Here is a 6,638-nt window from a genome sequence, read left to right as displayed (position 1 = left end):
AATCACACAAACGCGTCTGCAATCAAAAACATAAATTTTTATCTCTTAGCTTTATAGCTAATGTGACTCTATTCCTTTTTTTGGTGGCCTGGAATGCAAAGAAAGTGGATCTCGATTATGAAATAATATATGTGCAATAATATAAAATATATACCATTTCCTATTACATTATTTATCTATGTCTTAACATACTGACTCCCTTCCAATACAATTTGAAGTGACTTGTAATAAAAATATACGTAAATAAGGTGATTGAATTAATGTTAAATATCAAAGAGATATAATAAAAATTAAAGCTATGAAATTAAAAAAAAGAATGAAGCAAAACATGAGGGCTAAAATAATATTTTTAATTGAAAAATGACAATTGTTTCTGAGTTTCTTGTCAGTCTGAACAAAGAAGGAAAAATATGACATAATAGGAATGAAGCAAGCATGAAAAAAACTTCAAGATGAGAAATATTACATCATGTGGCGGTATAGAGAAATAGCTTTACTGTTTTTCTTAATTAATAAAACTAACATAATTATTGATAATTTATAATTTATTATAAAACAACATATTTTCATCTCAAAGACCATAGCATATTATAAAAATAAAATAAAAAGCACCCATAATACCAAAACCCAGTGATACTAAGCATTAATATAGGGTATGTGTTATATTTTCAAAATTGTTTCTATACATACATTTTTATAAAAATTTGATGTAGTTATATCCATAGTATTTGGTAAGTACCTTTTGCTCATAACAGTATGTCATGGACATTTTATAGTATCATTAAAAAAGATATCGAATTATCGTTTTAATGATGGCATAGCATTTTGTATAGATATTAATTGATGAAACAATAGAGTATATGTGTACACATAGAGAGAGACCAACAGAAAGAGACAAAATGTGCACCCTCTTTATTTTTTTTTGTTTTTTAAACAGTATTTCAATACGCAACCTTATGCATACAACTTCTCTGTTTTTTCCTAGTAGTTCCTAGAATACTCTACCCGAGATTAAATTTCTGGACAAAGGCCTACAGTTTAACCCTTTATTAAAAAAGAAGCACATGGAAGTATGTATTCATTGCTTTCATAAACAACAGTGATTAAAAGTATCTACCTCTATCTATCACCTATCTATCTATCTATCTATCTATCTATCTATCTATCTATCTATCTATCTATCTATCTATCTCCTCCCTCCCTCCCTCCCTCCCTCCCTCCCTCCCTCCCTCCCTCCCTCCCTCCATCTATCTTTCTTTCTTTTTATCCATCCTGATAGACAAAGCATGGCATCCTAGTATTTACATGCATTTCTTTGCTTGTGAGAATGAATGTCTTTTTACCTGTTTTTTCTATATATTTCTCTTTTGTGATTAGTCCATTAAAGCCTTCAACCTACTTTTAATACTGTTACTAACATTATGGGTTACATTAAAAAGTTTCATGTTTTCAGAAGGAAATTACATTCCCATATGATACTGTAATTGCGCATGACATGATAAAATAGACTTAGTAACATTTTGTTTCAGAAATTTACACATACATTCCTAAAAGAGATTGGGGTAGATTTTTTACAGGATCCTACACACACACACACACACACACACACACACACACAAACACACACGTGTGCATGCACACACACACACATCTTATGAGATTTAAAAAAACACAACTATGTTAGTGTTATTTTTTTCTGTCTTTTTCTATGTTCTCTGTTTATTATGTTTTCTTGTAATTTTTCCTCTCTGGTTTTATTAATCATGTCTCCCCTTACTCCCTTATTTATTTGAAAGATATGAACCCTATGTTTATTCTTCTAGTGGCTTAACTATATATTTGAATCTAAATTTCTGTATTAAGTTCAAGAAAAAAAATTTCATGGAGTCACAATTTTTAGAATTTCTTTCTTCTGACACACAAATGTAACTCAGGGAATGTTAATTGGAAAGGAGGAAAGGGAAATTGTGTGGATGAAGACAGGGCTGGGAAGAAACCCCAGACTATTCTCACATGAGTTTGATGAATGGTGGCTGTTAAATAAGTACTCCTCCAGTTCCCCTTTCTCTGCCCTCATCTCTATCACTCAGTGATCAATGTCTTTGAGGAGCTTATTTTCAGCAGTGGTAGGAAAGTTTCTCTCTTACACAAAATGGATCATTTAAACAGAGGAAGGCAGTCACATGGGTAGGTTTGTTTCCATGTGTTAGCTCATTCAGATTGTAGAAAATGTCGATCACATATCTCCTAATAAGAAAGGCGTATGGTAAAATATCGGGCAGAATTTTAAATCATGGAATATTAATCTTTATTTTTTGATGTTCATTTCTTTTTAAAAATAATACTAATGCATGTGTATGTTGCAAACTCCAAATGGTAGTAAAAATTGTGTGATAAGTAAAAGTCTCTCTGCTTATTTGGACCATGCATTTAATTTCCTGAATAAACAGTTAACAGTTTCTTATATAAATTTTTGGATAAAGTAATATACACATTGCAGACACATATATTTACATTATAGAATAAAATATACAGTTCATTCTTTTCCTTCTACAATAAAATCTGCCTAATTCTTATTACTCTTTATAGAATATTCTATCATTACAGTTGTAGCATAAAGTAGTTAAGCCATCCACTACTTTGGGTAAACAGTAGACTTACTTTATTTTTACTTTTCATTTTATTTCCTATTATAAATAATACTATGCTGGATTCCTTGCTACAATCATCTGGAGATTATTTGGTTAAATTCTATCAGTGGAATTGCTGTTTAAATTCTATCAATGGAATTGCTGTGTTAAAAGATAAGTTTATTTCTGATTTTAGGAGATATTTCCTATTTGCAAAAATGGTTGTATCCCTTTTATATCTTTTGTATCCCTATTCTTAGCATAATGGTTGGAAAACAGTAGGCATGGGATTGAACAAATGAATGAAATATTTTATACCTGTTTCTATCAATAATATTGATTGCTTCGATGTCTCCTTACTATGCCCAAATTTCGAATATTATTAAACTTTCAAATTTTCAAATGGCCTTCATAAAATGATCCTCATAACATAGTGGGTACAATTCTTCTGTAAGGTAAGATAGTATTTCCAAGTCATCACTGTAAAAGCTTATTAAAAAATAATAAGTTCAGCCTTAATATATATTGACCACTTAATCACATTATTTTTTTTCATAATATATATTTTTTTTTTCCCAAATAAAACTTATCACATCTACATATGCTGGAGCTTTACTTAGTCACGCTAGAACATTAATATTCTTCTGTCATTTGGCTTCTATAAAGCTCTACCATCAAGTATTCAGCCTAAGTTTTTGTGTTTTCATTCCCACTCTACCACTGAATCTATTCCTCTAGCAAACAATGAAAGAGTTACCCCACCAGGCTTACACTTACGGCTTATTGTGTGGTATGTAACATCCTCATTTTGTAAGTGACAAAAATATGGCTTAGATTCCTTATATGCCCAAATCACACAGGTATTAAAAGACAGACTGAGATTCCAATTCAAGCCCAAACCAGATCCTTCCTATGAGACCACATGGCACACTTGATGTTCTCCCTCTTTTTGCTGATGTATTGCTCCTACACCTCCTAGTAATTCAATCAACATTAGAAATACTGCAGTGTGGATTTGGTCTCATTATTTTTACCAGTCCAATCAGGTAATAGAAAGATTAGCTATAGAGCTTAACCATGGTGACCCTTCACTGTCTGTTTAATTCCTCAGCATCAGAGAACATTGAATTCTGTGATCTGGAAGCTTATTTTACAAAACAAAATCTTTAAGAACATGCCTTTATATATATTTTTGAGAGTTATATAATTATACTTCAATACAGGAGAACATGTGATTATTAGATAAATGAGTGCCAGTAAATCTGATTGCCATATTTTTTTTGTCACTGAGTTATTTAATTCTAAAAAAAAGAAAAAAAAACAAATTTTTATATTGATCTAAATTGGTTCCCTCGTCTCTTTTTGGGACTACAAAGTCTTATTGAGAAAAGAAAAGCTGAAAATTATATTTCAAAAATGATTCCAGATCCCTTTTCTGTGTGAGGGTTAAATCTCTTTAAAGAGTGAAAAATATGCAAGCCTTGACCAAATGAGAGATAAAGCACTAAGAGCTTCTCCTACCATGTTGAGAAACTTAAAATCAATTAGCTCATTAGGAAACAATTTCCTCATCTAGATAGTTTGGGGATTAGATAAAGTAATCCCCAAAACTCTCTTTTTTCTCTACTATCCTATGTGCTTGTAAAGACTAAATGGGAGACTGGCTGAGGAATTGGATAAAACTCTACATGATATTACATTAAAGGAAGTAATATAACAAAAATTACCTTGTTCTTGAGGAAATGGTTGATTTGTGACTGGAAACAAAACATATAAAATGAGCCTAGAAAGTCTTGCACCAAAAAATAAAGAAGATCACAAAGAATCATGGGGGTATGTCAGAAATTCAAAGAAGCTAGCTTTAAAGTGCTTCCATTGGCTACATACGGAATAATTTGAGCATGAAAATAAATGATGATATACCATGTATTATGTCCCATAGAAATAACTAAATAAGGAAGAAAGGAGCACTGTGCCTTATAGTAGGCTACAATCTAAAAAATGATGAAGGAATAGCAGAGTTAGAAACTCAGCAACAGAAACTATCATAATAATTAATTAAAATAAGTATCATCAATGGATGCTAAAACTAGGGTACAAAAACTTGAGGAGTAAAGAGATATTTGTGTAGTCTCATAGTGTCAACTTACAAATTACTGATTAATTAAAAAGATAGAAATATAAACTTTACAGAAATTAAACCTGGTAGAAACCATTTAACCCAGGGATCTAGTGATTGAAGCTAACTTCACCAGTATTTGTTCAAGTCAGCATTGTGTGCCTCCTCATGTGATGCAATGAGAAGAGCCAACAACAAGTCTGCGATATACCACTAAAATTCTTACCCAAAATCTATTATCAAGAAATTATCAGAAAACCCTAACTGGGGAAAATTCTTTTTAAAAATTTAAATGATGTGTTTATCAATATTAATGGCAAGGCAGCCAAAGGTAAACTGAGGGAATGTTCAGATTAAAAGAAGCTAAAGAGACACGACAACTCAGTGTGACACGCTAACTGGGATCTCCTTTGGTTATGAAGCACAGTATTGGGACAACTGGTAAAAATTAGAATAATGCCTGCAGATTACATGATATTATTTTGATGTGAATTTCTGAATTTCTGGAATAATCATTGGTTTTAGGTAAGAAAATGAATGTACTAGGTTCAGGGAACGCAGTCTAAAGTATTTAACAGTAAAGAAACAACATATATGGAACTTCGGTGTGTCTAGAGACTATGCCGTTTGATTCTTGGCTGGAGTAGACTTCCGGTAGACCCCTTTCAGACTTTCAGTAGTTTTGAGGGGTTCATGGAAGCATACAACAAAGAAGCATATGGTGCAGAGCTCGCTCTGTATTTTTTAGTTTATTCCCAACATTATGTGTGGTTTTTTTTTTAATTAGTAAGCTTTGATCTTCTTCTAAATTCTTCACCTGTAATATCCTCCTCATTTTCCTATTATACCCTCTTTTGTGTTTAGTGGGGAATAATGAAGGAAAAATATTTTGTTTTATATTATGGAGTAAGAGGTGTGTGTTTACCTTTGCAGAAGAGTCACATTTTACCTATGGTGACACACTGAGAATGACCCACTGCAAATGTTTTCTAAGAATGGAGTATCTGGGAAGGGGTGGGAGGGGCTTTTTTTGTTAGTACATCTAATTCCCTCTTCTCTAAATATAAAACATATATTTTTCCAAGGTTTTAAACATATTAGAAGAACTCAAAATGGCTTAAAGTGCTTGCAAAATGACATTTTGATAATATAAGTGTAAACTAACTCAAACTACTCAGCTAATTCTTTAAAAATTACATTTAATTCAAAGAAAGTTAAGTGAAAATACATTTGCAATTGTACTTGATAGTTCAATGAACTTTGGATATTTTGAAATTCAGCTGGAATTGGTTGATACAATCTGGTCTGTCCATGTCTATTCAACTGGTGAGCTGTACCTGAAATTTCAACCAGATCCTTCATTTTCAAAGGCGAAAGTAGCTTAAATGTGTAAATTCATTAACTGTCACACTTATGTCCTTTACTATTCTGTGAAATGTCAAGAGAGGGAATTAAGGCTGTGTCTGCTTGCTAAAAAAAAAAAGAAAATTCTGATTTTGAAACAACAAACCTGCCACCCTACCCATCCCGTGGAAAAAAATAAATAAATAAAAGCAACTTAGAACTATGCCACATGACTTGTTTCTAAAGACATCTGTGGAATAAAAGTAGAAAGTTAATATCCATGTAATATAAACCATGTAACCAGACCTTGAATGCATTTCCTAATTAATCCTAACACAAAATAAGAATCATTATCCTTAGTCTACAGATGAAGAATTTTAGGCTACAGAGATGATGTAACTTGCCCAAAGTCAAATTGCTTAGGACTGGTGAAGGGAAAGTTGAATATGGGTCAGTTTCATATACATAATGACTGCTGTGAATGATATCATTGTGATTCTTGTTATCACAAGACCTGCAGAGGAGATATAAAAGCTGGATTTTAG

The sequence above is a fragment of the Rhinolophus sinicus genome, chromosome 17 (assembly GCF_057876585.1).
Source record: "Rhinolophus sinicus isolate RSI-liver-muscle chromosome 17, RSI-T2T, whole genome shotgun sequence".
In the NCBI taxonomy this organism is placed as follows: Eukaryota; Metazoa; Chordata; class Mammalia; order Chiroptera; family Rhinolophidae; genus Rhinolophus; species Rhinolophus sinicus.
Note: the sequence above shows the minus strand (reverse complement) of the source record.